The sequence below is a fragment of the Dermacentor albipictus genome, chromosome 5, assembly GCF_038994185.2.
Source record: "Dermacentor albipictus isolate Rhodes 1998 colony chromosome 5, USDA_Dalb.pri_finalv2, whole genome shotgun sequence".
In the NCBI taxonomy this organism is placed as follows: domain Eukaryota; kingdom Metazoa; phylum Arthropoda; class Arachnida; order Ixodida; family Ixodidae; genus Dermacentor; species Dermacentor albipictus.
In genome coordinates, this window is record NC_091825.1 from 86320424 (window position 1) to 86340848 (window position 20425).

A 20425-nucleotide genomic window follows, 5' to 3' on the forward strand; every position below is an offset into this window, starting at 1 on the left:
TGTGCGCGGATTGCAGAGAACAGAACCATACAAAACGTCAGGCGCGAGAAGATGGCGGCTCTCGTTGCGGCGGAGACGACGCGGACGAAGCAATGACGCGCGAATGAATGTTGCCAACAGTTGGTTCCGCGTTATGCCGGCGGTGGTGGCCTTAGTGGCGTGTGTTGCGGCTGTCTAATTTTTTTTCTTTTCCCCAAACAGTATAGCTAAGGTCAGTTCTTTGTTTGAATTTTTAGTTGTGTCGTTTGGCATTATCTTTGTCTTTTTATGCCATTAAGCGGCCAATTATGGCCTCTCAGGTTCGTGCGCGCCAGCTTCGCGCGCAAATCTCACAGGCCATAAGACAACTCGTTAGAAAATGCCGTTATTGTCGTTGTTAACGCTTCATCATCCTTTCTTCAACTGAGATAGAAAGGTAGTGTCCCTTTTCCTGGGGTTGGGAGGGGGCGATCAAGATGGCATCGCTCAGCGGGGGGTGGGGGAGTAGGTTGGTGTTCGTTCTTATCGCAAAATTCGCGAACCCTGCGATTTTTTTTTATAACGTAAGCATTTCTATACTTCCCCAACAAGAAAAACCATCCGACCGTCAGTCCGTACCGCACGATATCTTTCAATATAGAACCCGCAGCAGCGAGTGAATTCACCTTCGTGCTAGCTCTCGCTTCAAGGCTTCAACGCGACCGAAGCGGCGAGAACACTGCGCTCACGAAGCTTTCAGCTTATGCCGCACTATGCGCTTTTCGCAGATCACTTTCAAGATAGGTGTGCGCGCGTCTGTTTTCAAAGCGAAGTAAACGGTGAGAACACAGCGCGTGAAGTTTTCAGCAGTGGGCACACTCTGTCCACAATGCAGTTCGCTTTCAAGATACGGTTCGCGCGGCCGTGCCACAAGCAGCCGCCGCCGGAGAACGGTTGATAATGGTTCGTCGCGGATGAGGAGGGCTAAAGAGCGATAACGGCTCAAAACGAACGGAACGTCACCAGCGCGCCTGGCCCCGCCACCTGCAGTACTTTGCTTGCGCTGCCGACCAGAGCAGCCCGTGTCGCCGCAGCGCTGGCGCTTATACTTGTCGGATCAAGTCTCATAACATTGATAACGACATGGGCTGCGTGTAGATGAGGAAGAGTCACAATGCTTACGCACACTTAGACAAATCCGAGAGGAGTTCATGGGTGATTTTTTTTACCGGAAATGTACAGTCAGCGGTGGGACCCAGAGTTGACAATGCCTGTAAGAGGGGTGCCAAGCTTTTTTTCTTTTGTGAGAGTCTTGCCCGGCTCCCAAAGATCTGCTCAAGCTAAGACTTTCTGATGGCTGTATGTGTTTTTTTTTATTGTAGCATGCCCTCGAACCGCCACGAATCCTACAGTGTAATGGCATTAATGCAGTATTCACGTCCAAAGGGAAATGCAGCCGTTAATTGGGCTGCCTAAGGTTTGCGGCCCGGCGGCAGCTGCCCTCCCGTCCCCCGTTTCCGTTGACAAGTTAGGGGGAGGGGTCTAGAGCAATCTTACACCCCCCTCCCCACAGTGGCGTAACCAGAAAATTTTTGCGTGTGAATTGGGGGGGTCCCAATTGACCGTGGAGGGGGAAGGAGCGGGGCCATTGCCATAGCAGCAAAAATTTTACTTTTATTGAGCGTTACAAGTGCCCGGTGTGCCCCACTTGGCTACGCCGCTACTAGCGCCCCCCCCCCCCGCAATCGACGGAAATCGAGCTATCAGAACGTGCATGACACGCATGCATGACATAACATGAAAGACATGCCGCGAAGCTAGCATGGATGTCTTCACATCATTATCATCATCAGCTTATTTTGACGTCCATCGCAGGACGAAAGCTTCTCCAGCGATCTCCAATACCCCTGTCTTGTGCTAACTGGTTCCACGTGTTTTCAAGTTTCCCGATTCCATCACGTCCACATTATTCTCTGCCGTCCTCGACTGTGCTTTCTTTCCCTTAGCACCCATTTTGCAACTCCAATACACCAGCAGTTCTCTCCCTTACGCATTGCAATGTCTGCCCAGCACGACTTCTTCCTCATAATGTCAACCAGTATATCAGCTATTCCCGTTCGCTCTCTAATCCACATCGCTGTCTTCCAGTCTATTATCATCATGCCTAATAATTTTCATTCCATCGTTCGTTGCGCGGTCCTCACCGTCTTCCCAAGCTTCTTTGGTAACTTCCAAGTTTCGGCCCCATACGTTAGTAACGGTAGAAAGCAATGGTTAGCAGTAAGCTCCCTGGTCATGATTTAGTAATGCCTGCCGTAAGCTCTCCAGCTAATGTTTTATTTTTGTTAATTTCCTTGATCAGAGGCCCCTGCGAGTAATTAAGCTCAATAAACTTATTTCTACGCACGTTCTAGAGGCTGACTGCCGACCATGACATTCGTTCTCTCGCCACGCTGCGGAACATTACTTTTCTCTTCTGCATACTAACTCTCAGTCAGACTTACACTTTCTTCGACATGTTTCTCAAACGTTTGTTGCAAATAGTCTGCAGTGTTGCTGAGTATGCCAATGTCATCTACGAACCGTAAGTTGGTGAGCTATTTACCGTTAGCCCTCACTCCTAACCATTCCCAGTCTAACTGGTTGCACACCTTTAAGTATTCAGTGATAGCATTGTAAATATTTTGCTATTGATCATATGAAGCCTTTTGCAGATATCTGGCTATGCAAAGTCTGCGCGTTAGTGTCATCCGTTCAATATCAACATTCGTGGGAAACTTCATTTTTGACCACTGTTCGGAGCCAGTGCGCTGCTGCCTAGGTGCCCCGATCTAATCATTCCAGCTAACTGATTCAAGCGCAGGTAGCGCGCGTTTCATGTACAGCCAATATCAACGCCTTAACTGGCAATGTTCATTCATCATATACTGTAAGCTTCTTCACTTACTCCCTTATAATTAGGGTGTAAATTAGAAAGACTGGGGTGTTCCAAGGGTGTTTTCTTGTTGAACACCCTTTTTCGTTAAAAAAGGGTGTTTCAAGGGTGTTTACAAGGGTGAAAAGATGAATACACCCGCATTACACCCATAAGGGTGTGAAAATTTTTAGAGTGTAAGCGATAAAGCAGAGTGGCTTCACTTCGGCAGAGTCCAGTTGGCATACGGAGGTGCATCAAAGAGGGCAGGTCGTATTGCCGATTGCTCCGGTTGGTCTGGCTGCTTGGTGTGCACCAGAGAGAGAGCGTGATCTCCCTTGCAAGCACTCGAAGTCTGCTGGCTGCGTCGGACCGTGAACGTGGTATGGCTTCTTCCTGTGTGTCTTGAAGAGCTGCCCGAGTGGCTTTATTGGGCGTTTCTGCCTGACCCTTGCTGCTACAAAAGCTGCCGCAACCTTTTTTACTTTCATGGATTATTCTTATTCTCGATGCGTTGTGCACAGTTAGAAAGAAAACAAACATTTGTGTGGTATTGATATGAGACGCCCTTAAGGCCGAAGGTATCTGATACCGCAGTGCCTATATTACGAATTATAGCCTACAGCTTCTTGCTTTTCTCTTCTTTTTTTTGCTCCCTTGATGTAGATTTTTGATTACAAGCCGCTGCACGATAAGGCAGTATTTAAATCCTAGAAAACAATCTTTGTTCTTATAGCAGACCAAACTAGAAAAATACGGTTGATGTTTGCGCAGTCTCTCTATGGTTAACACTAAAGTAAAGGACAGGGATAGAAAGAGACGGCCTACGTAATTTGCAGAACTACAAAATAAATCTTTGCAGAAAATTTGTTCCACAAATCAATAACACGAAAACTTACAACGAAAAGTACATCTCGTATCCTTCCCTGGGGACAGCTTAGCTGTAGCACTCAAACCACTTGTTCATCAAAATTCACAGTTTTGCCCAAAGGCAGAAGCATGTTTGCATGGTGCTGAAGACTCCTTTCTTGTGGCGCAGTCTTTATAATGTGCGTCAAATGGACACAAAAAAAATCTTGTTCCGGAATGGTTGCCAACGCAGTGCAAGCAAGCAAATTACAAAATAAATCAATCAGTTCCTCTTCCCTTATATTAACTGTTAGTAGACGCTGGATCATTGCTTCGATGATCATAGTCTGTCACTCTCAGTGAGTCCAGTACAGTACTCTATGGGTGCACACAGTGAGCTGGTCAGACGTTAGTTGAGATTGTGCGCATAGAGTAAAAATAACAAATTATGAGCTTTACGTTGGCCGGCTGCAGAAGTGCGCTGCGAGAGCAGAGCACCTCGTGAGGATAGCGTAGCGGTACGAAGGACATTAATTTTGTGCTAACGGTATTTCCAGTAGTCACGTAATGAAGGCATGCACCTAATGCCTGCGGATGGTCTGTTTGTGCGGCGTACTCGTAGCGGAAACCGCCCCAGCACAGAAACTCCGAAGGTTTATTCGCTGGGATATCCGAGTCGTCCGTATACTTATATTGTGTCGCCGCAGTCCACATGCCAAGAATTGTGCGCCTGGCGGCGGAGTTCAAGGAGTGAGTGAGTGAGTGAGTGAGTGAGTGAGTGAGTGAGTGAGTGAGTGAGTGAGTGAGTGAGTGAGTGAGTGAGTGAGTGAGTGAGTGAGTGAGTGAGTGAGTGAGTGAGTGAGTGAGTGAGTGAGTGAGTGAGTGAGTGAGTGAGTGAGTGAGTGAGTGAGTGAGTGAGTGAGTGAGTGAGTGAGTGAGTGAGTGAGTGAGTGAGTGAGTGAGTGAGTGAGTGAGTGAGTGAGTGAGTGAGTGAGTGAGTGAGTGAGGCAACTTTGTTATGAATGCCTGCGGAACGTTAGCCTTCCCCTGTTAGGGAGGCGTCACCATGACGTGGCCATGAAGTCTTCCCGTGTGGCGCCTCTACACCGGCCGTGGCCGCACCACTCCCTTTGGTCGACTGCGCCTGCCCCGCTTTTGGGCTGGCAGCCTCACTCCGTTTCCGCTAGGTCGTTGCCTTTCGAAGGCCGTCGAGATCTGCTGGAAGGCCTGCGATCGGACATCTTGATGGTAACACCTCGTTGCGGCCTCGAGCCACAACTGTTCAGGGTTCAAGTTCAAGGCCACTCTATTAACTGTTGCCCATCGCACTGAGTACGTCGAGAAACTTTGCCGCTTAGGGAGGGCGCATAAAGATGCGTGATTGCCCTCACGGATTTAGTAGTTACTGGTTCATTGCACCATCGTTGCAGCATGCTATACGATGGCAGAAGCCCAGCAAGAGCCCAGCAAGGGAGTCCAGCAAGGAAGCCCAGCAAGGGGTATGTGGTCAAGGCGTTCTTCGAAAAAGTAATTTGACTTGCACGTATTTTTACCTCTATTTTTGCTCGCGGTAAATTATTTTAGGCATGCATTTGTTACCAGGCATTAAAGTGCAAAGAAAGCACAGAGACGCTTATTCAAGTGTCGAGCACCATGTCCAGGGCTGACAAAGCTACGTAGACGTACAACATTACGGACGTAAATCTTATATGACAAATACACCGCATACCCAAGAGCTTTGTATAATCATGCCAGAACGCATAAATAATATATGCGTCTACTGAAGCTAATGGATATGTGACTTATGTTTCGCATGATAACTTTTCTTAAGAGTCGAATTCTGAATCACCTTGCAAGGCTTCGATTCTCCGAAACGCAATAAATAGAGTTGCTAAACGGCATAGTCTAAATTTTTGGGGCAAATTTGTGACAGAAAACTACGTTTGTACCGCAAAAGGGAAAGCTAGATGGCATTTTTCGTCGCAAGTGAAAAGCAGCCACTTGATCGATTCTTTCTACTCTGGAAGCTCCCCTGTCTTGATAAAAAACTCCTGCGGAATGCTCTGGCGCTTCTACGAGGCCATTGGGCTGGCACGAGATAGTTTTCCACCCATAATACAAACTTTTAACGCGGTCCTCAGTATTATTCTTTTTGTGTGCTGTCACTCGTATAATGATCTCTGTCGGGGCTTATGTATACATTAATGAACGAATCGAAAACTTCAGTTAACAAGCCCCCGAGGCTGAAAAAATATCGGCCTTTATTCAGATGATTAACGTCCTGCGATGCTTCTCTCATCTGAATGCGAACTTGGAAGACGACACAAAAAGGAGCTCTCATTATCCTTGCACCAGCACTCAATCCATATATTTTTAGTTCATCAAAGATCCAGTCAACCACAAAATTTTACGGAGCACTAAATCTGCGAAAAGCTCTATATCTGCGCAGCCTCACCACGCAGCCTACCATTCGCCTTTACAGCATCTACCAGTATACTTGAACAAAATTGTGATAATGGCTTTTACCTAGTACTGTGACAGGCTGCTAGGAAATAGAACGTCCTTTGAGATTCCGTAGTACGTGAGCGTTTGTGGTTGACTGTACATTCCAGCTTCTCTGCAGATGATTCATCGCTGTGTAATTTATTTCCAGGGAAAGCGTCGGTAAGGAGTAATCAATAAATGTGTGCTTCATTAGGCGTTCGGCCCAACACGATATCAACTGCTAGGAATGGTAACTAACACTTCGGAAAGAGGCCTTAGCAAAACCCATGACGTCACTTCTTAATTAAGCAAGATCCTGCTGCAATCTTTCTCAAAATGTAAGGAAGTTCTAGAGGTATTTTTATCTCGGCAGAACACCATACTCCTTCCCTCTTTCCCCAACGAAATAAAGGGACAGAGTAAAGATATCTGCTCAAAACGTACCGTAGAAAGCCGCATTGTCCTTCTTGTGCCCTACAGGATGTCGTTGATTTTCTTATGACAGCGTCCTGATTACCGACCATCCTGTACCTTTATCGAGGTCATGACTTTTGTATGGTTCCTAAGTGCTTGTACAGTCTACTCAGAAAGCTCTTTATCATTTCACGTACCATCTATCTTCTTCCGGCGCAGGACGAATTTCCGCAGTGGAAGTATACTTTAAATAAGACATCCCAAAGTAGTTTTCAAACAGTTTTCATATATTCACTATTTTCAGTTCTGCATAGGCAGCACGTCTTTATTCGTTAAAGATAACTCTAAACGTTAAACAAAACTGACTATAATGGAGGGAACTGATCCTGTTCCTCCTATCATGGAGTAACAGTACCTAAGCATTCATTCTCGGAACAGCGCGATAAGACGGGACGCGAAGAAGGAAAACAGCACGAAACTGGGTATCGCGCTCCATCCATAGTCTCCTCATTTAAATATTAACTCAGTACATTTCGTGAACAGCTATAGGCAGCGCAACGGGCTCGCGAATTGACCGAAAGGTTTGACCTTTCGGTCCCAACGTGGTAGCGGCCCGCTTTGGGCTAGGAAGCTAGCGCGACCTAAAGGACCACAGTAAAGTTTTTTTTTTCCATTCATCCATATAGTAAGCGGCGTCTTGTTTTCTTTTTTTTTCTGTTTCTCCTCGCCTCCATTTGCACGGTTTCGAGAAGGAACGGACATCGATACGCCCAGCTGTAAGTGCGGATGCCTTGAAATACTCTAGAAGTGGTTTGTCTCCACCCTTGGGCACAGGTATTCGCAGCTATGGATTGTACATCAGCTATATACGCACAGGCCTCGCATTGTTCTCGGTTCTGTATGCAAACGAGCCAGTCGTTATGTTGCAGCCGCATGCAATCTCGAGCAATGCGAGATTTCTCGAAACGCCCTCAGCTGCTCTATCAGTTGGAAGTTGGAAGCAAGCACGCGCGGCAGTAATAAAGATATCCTGTCGTTGCGACTTTCTTTTGACAGGTATCCAAGGCAATTCGAAAGGTTATTTGGTCCAACTTGCTTCTTCACATTTTTATTCATTTGTTTTGTTCTTGATGTGTAAACAAATATCCACTCATGGCATCTCTGTAACTTTCCAGACGTGTCACTCCGTATTATTATTATTATTATTATTATTTTATGTTCCAGATATATTCAATGCACTTCCTTCTGAACTTTCTTCCTGTAAGTGTGTACGCGACATTCGCAAAACTTTAACCTCTTCTAGCCTGAATTTAGCATACTGCATAAAAAAATTATTTTTGCTGTGGCTTTTTATGTTCTGGTTATGAGGAAGTTACACAGCAACTTTTATGCGTGTCGGGGTTTTAGGAAGAAAGTTACAGCCATGTCGCGAAAACGCGACAACAGGTCGTAATGGATCAAAAAATGTTTATTTTCAAACACACTTGAGAGCTCATTTCTTTGAGTTTAGCACATTTGTATCTCAGTTCTTATGAAAAGAAATGAAACAATTTGAACTTTTTTTTATACACAGATGAACTTTGCACTTTGTGCAGAAGGAAACAGGTTGGCCTTTGCAGCCAGGCATCTTGCATCGTTGTCGTTGCTGCGACACTTCAGGCCAGTGGCCAACATTGTCTTGACGGACTTCAGCATTAGGTGTTGGAGCTGCTGGTCCTCTTCTTTTCTTCTTCTCAAGCTCTCCTTCCACGGAAAGAGACGGCCGGCCCCTCTTCTTCATCACGTCCTTGTTTTGATTGCACAGGCAGCTGGCTAGAGAAGCCTTGAACGCTAGAAGATCCAGTTGATGTTTCTTTGGGATTCCTAGAGCATCACAATCCCTCCGGTAGAGCAGCCAGCTGCTCACAACAGCCATGTCCACAAAATGAAAAAAAAATCGCAGGTAGAATTTCTTCGACTTCAGAAAAATTCTGTAGTACGCCATGAGCCCATCGAGAAGGTCGACTCCACCCATAAAAGTGTTGTAAGCCTTCACAATGGCTGGCTGCTCAACTTCACATCTTTCTTTCTTTTTGCGGTCATACCGCTGGCAGCTTCCTAGAGGCTGGGCACTCCCGAATGTGCTAGCAATATTCACTCCCCGGCTGTCGTACCACTTCACTACTCGGACTTCGACCCCTTCAATAGTAGCCTGCCTCTCCACGTGGCTTCCTCTACCGTTCTTCTTCATTTCTGCATCGCTGGGCAGTCGGCATCCAGAAATTCTGTTTGCGCGTGCAGTTCCCATTGCTGGAATACCACGCTGATGTAAATTTACCAGCAGTTTTATGCATGTGAACCAGTTGTCAAAAAAGAGCAAGTAGCTCTTGTTCTCTGGGATGGAGCGCGAAAGCTCGAGCACAACATTAGAGCTTGCTCCAAGGTCAGGTAATCCAGGAACAGGGCGGATGTCCCCTGTGTATATAGAGAAGTCAGAGACAAGTCCGTGGGTGTCGCAAAGTACAAAAATCTTGTAGCCCCACTTGTGAGGCTTGCTAGGGACGTACTGCTTGAGTGAGGAGCGGCCTTTGAACGGCACAATTTGCTCGTCGACCACCAGCATCTGTGACTTTGGAAGGATTTGAAATTTGAGCAGCAGATTGTCAATGAGTGGTCGAATTTTGAAGAGCCTGTCTTTGCCAGCATTTGCTTGTAGGAGATTGTTGTCGTTGAAATGAAGGCTGTTCTTTATCGCTTGCCACCTGTCACGTGACATAACTTCTGCCACTTTTTCTACTCGCATCTCGCGGTTCCAGTACATGCGCGATCGCGGAAGCCTGTATATGGACATATACATTGTGGCCCCAAGAAACTGCTCCAGTTCAGCGCGTGTTAGGCACAATGCTTTGTTGGCATTCTTCTGCACTGCATAGAGATTGGACTGGTCTGTAATCTCCTCAAGAAGCTTGTCGTCAAAAAAATACCGGAAGTACGCAATGGGAGCTTTCGGCTCATCTGGAGGGTCTGGAAGACCGTCTTCCCATTGAGGGTGGCATGTCCGCGGATGGTTCACTTGCTTCCAGAGGAAACTTCTTGCGCTTGACGTTGACGGCTCTTCCGTTTCACCTTCTTCATCTGCAAACAAAAAAAGAAAAAGAAATCACTGCGAGGTCGCAAACCACATTTGAGAAGCCACAAAAACCTTGGCTTGAAAAAATTGGCTGGGGCTTAGCTAAGGGCCTGGATATCTCGAAGCGAAAAGCTGCGGTGATCCGCGATAAACACACGCGCTTGCGGCGAACGTCAAACGATGACGCATAGCGCGCGGCAGCGTGCGCCTGTTCTATGGGCAAGCGCGCCTTATATACCCCTCCTTTCAAATGCGCACGGCTGCGGCGAAAGGTCAAACGGTGGCGCGGAGAAGCGACGGCGCACATGGGCAGTAGCCTGCGCAGTGCGTGACGTCACTCGTGCTCCGACAAACGCGGTGTTGACTATCGTAGTGAAGCTTTTGGCTTCAAAAGAAAACGACGCGCCACTGCAATACAACACGAAAGAACGCTGACGGCGTTTCACATTGCAGCCGAATGCAACTCGCCCAACAAACAAAAAATTGCGCACCTGTGTCGCTCCCAGACTGCCCAGATTGATCTGATGGGGCAGCATGTACTGTGTCAGGGCTGTATTCCGAATCGCTGTCGCTGAGGCAGCTATCTTCGCTTTCTTCAACGGGTGGAACCCTGATCCCGTAGAACCTTCTGGTGTCCATCACGAACAAAAAGCACCGAATAACTGCAAAAAACAAAAATTACTAGTTTTTTGACCACATGCCGAGGAAGACGAAGTTGTGCACAAATCGGGACGCTACAGCCTGTTGATGCGAAAGCGCGACAAAGCGACACACGCTTGAAAAAACAACTAATCTTCAAAAACAAATTATTTACGTGATCTGCGTGCATTATTCAACCAAGTGCCTATCATGCAAAATTTTTTTATATTCAAAAAACTTACATACCTTGAATGGAGACGGATGTCAATGGATGGATAGTGAGAAATGTTCTTCGTCGGCATCAACTGGAGAAATGGCAGCCGTCAGCTCTTTACTGAATCGACGATAGATGGCGCTGCCTTTTCCACGTGTTGCCAGACATCTGTGGATTCCCTCTGAGCGCAGGGGTAGCGGCTACAGATGTTTTAACGTGATAGCGTTAAGGAGCTCGTGTCGCAGAAAAGCCGGTGTCGTCGGCGTCGGTGTCGGCGTCGGTGTCGGCGTTTGCGGCGTTGACCGTGAGCGATAAATCACGGCAGGCGCTTCATAAATAAAAAGCAACTTCTAAGATTGACCCGGTGGGAATCGAACCAGGGTCTCCGGAGTGTGAGACGGAGACGCTACCACTCAGCCACGAGTTCGATGCTTCCAAGCGGTGCAAACGCGCCTCTAGTGAATGCGGTGTTGCCTTCGAAACGAGCCGTGGAAAGTTATACTGCGGTGTATATCGGTAATTATGAACATGTAACGTACAGAAGTCACAATTACACGAGTTGCGAAGTGCGTTTCCGCTGCATTTCTTCTGCGCTTTCCGCACACGCAGAGCCATCTTGCGGCAAACACAGAAGACCCCCTCCTCTCAATGTACGGCGCTGCCACGACAGGAGGCGCGCCGCGCGCGCATTCGGACCGCTGCCAGGCGCGTCGCGGGACTCCCTCTCCCCTGACGACGCTTCGCCGTGCTCCCGGTCCTTTCTTTAGATTACTATCTATCTCTCTGCCCGTGCCGATCGCGACGTTTGGCTGGCGTAGATTGTTTCCCCTCCGAGACACCGAGTTCTTTGGTTCGGTCCGTTCGCTCAGGCGCACGTTTCGTTGCCGCGCCGAACGCTGCGTTGCTCGACGCTCACCGCGTGATAGGTGGGCGCCAAGTCCGATGCGGGGCGCATCGTAAGTGATCGCTGTGCCGTAGCGCATTGTCTTATACCCCTTGGCGGGTCGACGGGAACGCTGTCGCGTCCCACTCTTGAAGGCGAAGCTTAAGCGTCCTCCAATTTTTCTTCTGGTGGTGCGGCTTAAAACCGGTATGATGCGAAATCGCGACAACAGGTCATAAGAGGTTAAGGGCTTTGTAGACAGAATGATTATAGGCGTCGTATTTTTATTTCTCCTGTCATTGTTGAAACATGTTTTCGCTCTGGTCGTTTCTTCGCTTCTCTTTTTCTTTGTTGTTGTTTTTTCGTGATTCTCTTCTTTTTTTTTTGCCTTGTACTTTATCACTCGCTACCTTAGTTTTCAATGTCTTTTTGTTTTGTTTTTCTTGCAAAAGAAAGAAAACTCAGTTTCTGGATGAGTCTTGCTATTGACTGCCGGGTTTCGCGTGACAAGCCACTGTGATGGCTTAGGCGAACCCGATATCTGTACTTACACTTGCAGATTTGATAATAAATTATTATTATTATTATTATTATTATTATTATTATTATTATTATTATTATTATTATTATTATTATTATTATTATTATTATTATTATTATTATTATTATTATTATTATTATTATTATTATTATTATTATCATCATCATCATCATCATCATCATCATCATTGCACTTCAATGAAGGACATGCACTCTCTGGATTTTTTCTCAGTTATAAAAAAAAATCCAGTTCTCCTGCATCTCGCCGTAAGTTGTAGACAACAGTCAGTCTTCCTCAGCTCGAATAAGTGTCGGTCGTCTGGAATGGCACTACTACACCCAGCAATTACATGATAGAAGGGGTCCATAAAACGTTTCGAAACATATATCGTCATCGCTTTGCGTACTATACCGACACTAGGCCTCGTTCTGGTCTTTTGGACTATTGTCATCACCCTTACTTCGTGGCTGACGTAATTTCGCTGACATGCTATTTCTTTTCAAGCTCCTTTCACGATATCCTCGCTTGTCTTGAATTCCTCGGTTGCATTACGTTTTGTATTCCGCAAAAGAAAACGAGGGAAAATAGGCACTTTCCATGTTCCTGTGTGTTATTACCAACACTCAACCGAGCACAGAATACTGACTCTTTATAACGCTTACGTTCATGACCTTCATGTTTCGTATCTCACCGTCATTACTTTTTTCCGAACTTTGCGTTGTTGTTTTATAGCTTCATACATTGCTAAATTGCTTTTCTCCTCGATTTCTTTGTACTTAACTTACGTTTAGTTCTATTTATTTCATAGATGTTCTTCTTATTAATCGTGTTTGTTATCCAGTATTCTGCCTTGTTTTCAGTTTTCGTTTATATTTCTTGTGTTTCGCTATTTCTCTTTTTAATTATATCCTCCTGTAGTTTAAACATTCAAACATCGTTTTCTGACCTCGTCAAGCAACAGCATTTCTTTTTCAAGTGTGAATAATTACGCTACACTTCCATCACTTAGCTGCAGACGCTGGTGCACCACTTCTTTTTGTACAATATCATCTATGAAATTATTGCATTGACGGGTCCATTAGCTTGTTTCATTACGAGTTTAGCAAAATACTACCAGGGAACATAGACGCTTCCACAATCCTGCCTCTTTCAGCAGGCACTCGCCTCTCCATAAAACGAAAATTTTATCCAGCTAGCTGTCATTTTCTCTATCGTGATATCTTTCAAAACGCGTTATTTTCTTTATGTTCTGAGCTTCGAACTTGCTTTTTGGCTTTCTTTCTGCGTGCACTCCTCTCCTATCTTCTCGTGGTTTCTATTTCCTTGCCCATAAATGTACTCTGCCTCTCAATTTTCTATTAGTGCTTGAATGTTGCTCATTATGCTGCGGTTTATACAGTATTTCTTCTCTTCTAGTAATGTAATTTATGGATCCGGTCAGTTTTGTTGTAGCTGTTTAACATTTCTACCTTTTTGTTTCTCGTGCACAAGCACTCACATACCGTCGCTGCTGTGCATCCTAAATAAAGAACTGATTGATTCATTCTTAACAAATTATTATTATTAAGTTACTGTTATTACTCACACTAATAACTGATTGATTGATTGATTGATTGATTGATTGATTGATTGATTGATTGATTGATTGATTGATTGATTGATTGATTGATTGATTGATTGATTGATTGATTGATTGATTGATTGATTGATTGATTGATTGATTGATTGATTGATTGATTGATTGATTGATTTGGTGAACTGGTCATAAAAGGAAAAAATCTGCCATCCACCTGACAGCAGCACGAAGCTACAAATTATACCCATGCAAGGTTTTTTGAGAAAGAAAGCTTCGAAGTTGAAGAATAATTTTCGGTGAAACGCATGTGGGTCTTCGTGCTAGAGTCGGGTGGATTAATATATTTTTTCCCTTTCATAACTTTTTGTCCGCCTTTCGGACTTCACCGGAACTGATTTTCCATATTTAGTATCGCAGCCCTTCGAGTTGCCAATGAATTCGGCCTCCCTCTCCGATCGGCTAGCCTCCAGTTAGCTCAAATGGTAGAACAACCGCCATGGCAAGGCGCTGGTCCTGGGCTCGTATGCCAGGCGAGCACAAATATTTCTTCAGCTGCCAAGCTTTCTTTCTGACAAACCCGCGTTGCTTCCCTTCGTAACTCTATGCAACAGTCACGTAAATGACAAGTTTTCCCTTTCATATTATTCTATCTGTACGTACGAGGCATTAGCACAATTGGAGATGCCTGCTGCTTATTTCGCACAGATTTATATACCTTATTTTTGTACTGACACCATTCTTCTGTCCATAAGGTACAGTTTTCTGGAAAGAGTATCAGTGCATAGGAACCAAAAGTCCTTTGTATGTTCTTCTTATACTGAGCAATATCGAGCCCCACCTTCCGTTCCCGGAAATGGAGTTCGTCACGTGGAAGTTCCTTACTGAAGAATAAAGGAAAAAGATTTGGGGATCACAGATCAGTGATAACGTGCACGCTAACTTTTCTGCCACCTAACATTAGTGATGGCTTCTCAAAAGGGCTTCCAATGTTCTGATGAAACGTAAACAAAATAATACTCGGTCATATAATCGTGCAATCACCGGGAAGATTGGGGCAAAAAAGGTGGCTTCAATATAGCGTGCTTTTCATTCAAGCCAGAATCACTTATAAGCAGCTGTAGTAGCGAGAGCATTTCCATCCCTGAGCAACTCTGAAATGCGTAGAAAACCGTGACACCGCGCACGGCCAAAATGGTTACGAATGCCGCGCCTACGCCATGCGACCTATCACCTGAAGCACATTCCATGAAAAATCATGTCCCTTATCGGGCAACCACGCAAAGCCAGGGCACTGATGTGGCGATATGGTCGCTTAGCTCGAGAATGTTATTTTGCTAGCTCTGCGCAATCGTTGAATTCACCTATACGTGCACAATCTTCAGCAGCATCCCTCGTAGGTTCTCTTTCAGCTTACCTATAAAGAACCAACGCGGACACCTTTCGGCGGCATGCACAGCCCCAATGGATATGAATGACTGAGTCACACTATGTCTTCATCTTGGAAGAGAGATGGAGAATTCTGTGTTCGTTCTCTCGTCTCTTGCGCCGGAAGACCTGCATTTTGATCTGCACTTATGACAGCGGAAATATGTGGCACCTCGTAAACGACGACATACGTCCCAGCACGAGGGTGAAATAAAAATAATATCAACACATAGAGTGCAGGAAGGAATCTGGGAATATAAATCATGATTACTTCCTGCCCACGGAAAAGCCGCGGCCGTACCATGAGAAACGCACGTGGGCGGCATTTCCACGCTTTTCACTGGTGTCACTGCTGTCTCGAGAAGCACAACAATAAAATATTTCATCTGCTTCGCTCCTTCCACTATGAGCACAAAAATGGCTTGAAAGAAACTGAAAACAACTGCGTCGTAAACTATGCCCGAAAATGAAAAAGAAAATTGAAAAAAAAACCTACATCTCAAGCAGAAATAATGTGTCCGCGGAAATAGACCGATCGTAAACGTCAGGCGAATCAGTGAATAGAGTCTGCGGACGGATGAATGAAATCAGTGGAGGCATCCTGCACAATGTGACGAGAAAAGGCGACGTCTTCGCAGATTTCGCGAGGCTGATGTTCATGATATCGTCTTTAAGAGGCACGAGAAATGGCCTAATGCATCTATGGATTAATGTCCATCGTACCAACAACGAGGTGAATCTTGCTCATTTTGATTGCAACTGTCTGTCTCAGTGTCTTACTGAAGCGTTTTAGCATACTGCGACGATGAGGCCAGATTGGTTATGTGGGTATATGCACCGGCTGACGGAAACATCACACCGCCGATCGCTTTTGCGGATCGCGATTTGCGGTACGCTACGACGCTCATCTGTCACGTGTCGCACTACGAGCAGCGTCTGTTCGATCGGGAAAATGTAGGTGTATCCTTCTCTTCGTTTTTTGTTACGTCTGAATCTTATGCCCTTCGACAAAGAGAAAACGGCTACATTTGTCGAAGGTTATGCCCCAATATTTCCCCGAGATCTCGCGAAGGTTACCGCGAGATGCTTGATAGGCCTCGATTAACAAAACCGCATTAGGAAGCAACATTGAAAAGACTGTAGGGGAAAGTTTTCGAACGAAACGAAAGAAGAAAGAAATATTAAATGGGGTGTTTATTCCCACTCGCAAAGTTTGCGCTTGTTGCACATGAACATCTCGAATATATTTTGCATCGAAAAATGTGATAGATAGTAAGACAATTGGCGTAACGTGCGCGCACGCACTGTCATAATAGCGGCACCCTCAAGCCGAATAGTATTCAGTAGAAAGCTTAGGTTCATCGTGCAACAGCCGTGCGAGGGCCAAAATGAAAACGTTTTATTTTTGTTTCATAGTCACAGTCTACCTAAGAACAGCTACGACCACTGTTCGCTCCAATAGTGAGTACGAGTTCCTTCCAATTAGCCGTAAACTTAACCGGCGAACTCATGCCCAGTCATACTACGACGCAGCTACTGAGTAAACGAGGCGCGTATTTGTAGTTGCATCTTACCTGCGTCACACCATGTTCGCACTGCTCGACTACAGCTGTGCGTGTTACACACCTCGAATGCTTCCTAGTCTGTATATAAACAACCAGTGCTCAATAAACCGGCCTCTTTTTCCGTGGGCCAGCTGGCTTTTGACGTCGATATCTGGTGTAAAAGGTGAGGTCCGAACCCACGGCACCATACATTGACATGAACTAGAGACTTGGCTTCTGCCTTGCAGCCTGAAAGGTGCTGAATCTGTAGTACTGCTAAAGAAAAGCTGGATACCCCATTCGACAACACTGATTTCTGTAGTTTTTAGACTGACTGTACAGTTTTATAGCAGCTTAGTTGCAATCTGCACCTACGTAATAATTTCTTTATAATAATTTTCATATTTTGGTGGCTGCTAGACTGATTGCCAGGAATTGAGCAAGGGCGAGTATTGCAATGTTTTCGGGTACTTGTCCTCCAAGACCCGCGGACCAAGTAAATGCGTGAAACAGAGCACTCACAAATATACTGAAAACTAACACAGGCGACCCAGCTAAACATTTTCCAGAATTTGGCGATGCATAACAGACGACCTAACTCTGACGAACAATGGAATAGCTATTGCAGCATGGCTAGTTTAGTTTAAAATAAAGAGCCATCGTCCTTACGATCAGTCCGTTTTATGCTCACCACGCTAAGAAGGCCTCTCCGAGCAATCTTTACTTACTGCACTACTTCTCCAGCCAACCACATCCTATTGGTCAAAATTTTATAATCTAACGTGAAAGAAACCTCTGCAGTCTTCGAATGTGCTTGTTTTTCTCTTGGCGACTAATTTGTTGCTCTAACAGGGCACGTTCACATCGTCTACGCATTACAAGGCCTGCCACATTGCACTTTCTAATGCACATTACAATATCAATGTCATAATCCATGCACCTCTTACTGTTTCTTTTTTTTAAAATCTTAACGAGACCAACAACCGACCATAACGTGTCTTGAAGTTCTGGGGAAAGTGAAAATACCGTGATTTAGAGTCGTTGAATGAAACATGGTGTTCGTGTTTTACCAAGAAAGTCTAATTTTAAACTCTCAGAGAAAGTCACGATAAACGGCTTGTCTCGACGCTTTGGAGGTGAAAACGCGATGCTAAGGCTGAATTAGTGCCAAGTGGCCATAGATTACTATACATACGTAAGCTGTGGCCAATATGTTAGAAATCGCATTTAATTCTCTCTCTCTCTCTCTCTCTCTCTCTCTATGTATATATATATAGCACGTGTGCTTCATACTAAGCTCATTACGATGCAAGGAAAGTTCAAGCTAGCAAGCAGTGCTTCGCATGCGGCGAAGCTTGGCACGTCTGAACCACGGCGTTCCTCATCGCATGACGGCGCACATTGTGCTGATTTGCACGCTAGTTCGTATGCATATATAAGCTACGAACGCGCATTCAAGTTAAGATTTTGCATTCCAGCTCAGTCAGGTTTGCCGAAACGACAGGCTTCCGAACATCAACACGATGAACTGCTCACAATGTGAAAACGTAGAGTTCGCTCTAGGAAAAGCCTCGTTTCGCTTTTTATAACTTAGCTTACCTGAAGAAACAAGCTTTCGCTTGCATATATAAACAGTGCAGTTGGTGAAGTGCAGCTGGTGCAGTACAGCAAACTGCGCGAGAACGTAGATATTAGAGCAAAAATTATTGAGCTGTCCAGGAAGCATGAACCGCATGAACATCAGGTTGATACACAAGCGATTAATTTCTTGTGATAAGGGCAGCCTTTGTTCTCTGCTTCTTACCCATGCCGGCGAACAATTGCTATTGAAATCACCTCTGACTGTACTTCTAATATATGAATGCATAAACACGATCACTACATCAGATAAAAAATTCAAACAAAAATTGCCACGATGCTCTCTGCATCATTTCAGCAGTATTTGACATTCTGACCGATAAACTTTCTGTTCACTAAAAAAAAAACTACAAACAAAGAAGAACGTGTCATAACCTAGCCATAACCTAGCCATTCGCCGGCTATTCGTGCTTGTCTCTGAAGGAGTGCCTGAAGCAGTACCTCAGGAAGACACTAAAAAAAGTGGCGATGTAGCGGTAATACAAGAGACATGCGCTAACACTAGGCTGCACCTCTTTGAGGTTCCTGCTTCACGATGATGTAAACTGCGTTCCCCAGATTGCAAAGTTTTGTTTAGGGACTAGCTCAGCACGCATCATCCATTTATATATATATATATATATATATATATAATTATATATATATATAATTATATATATATATATATATATATATATATATATATATATATATATATATATATATATATATATATATATATATAGTCGTTCATTACGTACCCTGCTTCCTACTTTTCCAATCCACTTTTTTACTATTTTCACACCCCTATTGTGTTAAAACAATAAAAGCTTAAAGTACCCAATCGTATGACTCTATCACACCGACACCACCACCATAACGATAACGGTGGTATTTATGTACACTGCAGTAGAGGCGGCATTCACATCGGCGATTGACTCGGCTCCGCGACTAGTGACCGCGGAGCTGCTCACAGTGACCAATATTCACAGCGGTGAGTGCGACACCGAAAAGTCCAGCGATTGCTGTCGTTCTCGTGTGCTGGCAGAATCACGGCCACTTGAAACAACAATCAACGAACTCCAAAGTCCGGCTCCTGCACCCCTTATTGATTCGGCAATTTCGTGACTCCAGTTGTGGATTTGAAGAGTCGGTCAGTGAGCGACTTTATGGAATTAGTCACTTTTCGAGAAAAAAAAAAGAGGCCACGGGAGACATTTGCTTCGCGACCAACTTACCCGTGCGAACCCCGTCAGTCGCTGGTGTGAATGCCGCCGAAGGCCTCTTCTTGTGATATTTAATTAGGCCTCTCCTACTAAAATTGTCCCCATTTTGTTCTCGCGAATTTAGCTGATTTTATCGGACAACCAAATTCTCCGCCATCCTCGACTGCGCTTACCTTCTCTTCGCATTCTTTCTCTAACAGTAAAAGGTTGGCGCTTACCTGCGGAAGCATTGCCTGCCCGCAAAACTGCATTTCTTCCTCTCAATGTGTTTTAGAATATGGATTGCCCCTGTTTGCTTTCTAACACACATCACTTTGTTCCTGCTCCTTAATGGTTTGCTCAACACTTCTTGTTGCATCGATTTGTGCGTAGTCCTTAACTTCTCACACTTCTTCGTTAACCATCAAGTTCCTGCCTCTACCATGAAGTTCAGTAATTGTGTGCGTTACGGCGACACCTTTTGTTGAAGCTTCCCATCTGCATTGATCAAGTTGCTGCAGTCTGCCGCCATAGAATCTTTTCAGCGATATTTTCACCTGGTCGTCATTCCTTACAAGCCATCGCACGAATGGCTAAGGAAGAAAATGCAACTCGCATTCTTAGAACTGCTTGTCTTTCGGAGGCATCCGGTTCGCGCAATAAAATGGTACCTTTCCATTTTCAGAAACGCATTCGCAACATGTTCGCTCTCGGAGTTTCAGTTCGCACCCGGAGCGGCGGAATAGCTGCTTTACTCAGCACGCACGCATTCGTGACCTGCAGCAATTTTTCGTTATCCGTGACGCCGAGCAGAGCACCTAACCAAAAGTAGCAGCAAGACAAAAAAAACAAACTGAAGAGTTAGAGAAAGCAGCAGCAGGGAGGCGTGGTCACAAACTTTCATACTTTTCTCAGGAGAACACATCGGACAGTGCCTTGCTTTTTGAAACGCGGGCTGATTGCCTAAGGATAAAAAAAAAGCATTCCAGAGCAAATATTCGCAACTGGAGGAGGCATCTGTGTACCGCAGCGAAACTGCGGAGACCACTCAGC

At 45.1% G+C, this 20425-nt stretch overlaps 1 pseudogene; it reads right to left on the bottom strand.

The window, feature by feature from the left end:
* Positions 1-8069: 8069 nt before the first annotated feature.
* LOC139060516 (piggyBac transposable element-derived protein 3-like) lies at positions 8070-10720 on the bottom strand (annotated as a pseudogene).
* Positions 10721-20425: the final 9705 nt, after the last annotated feature.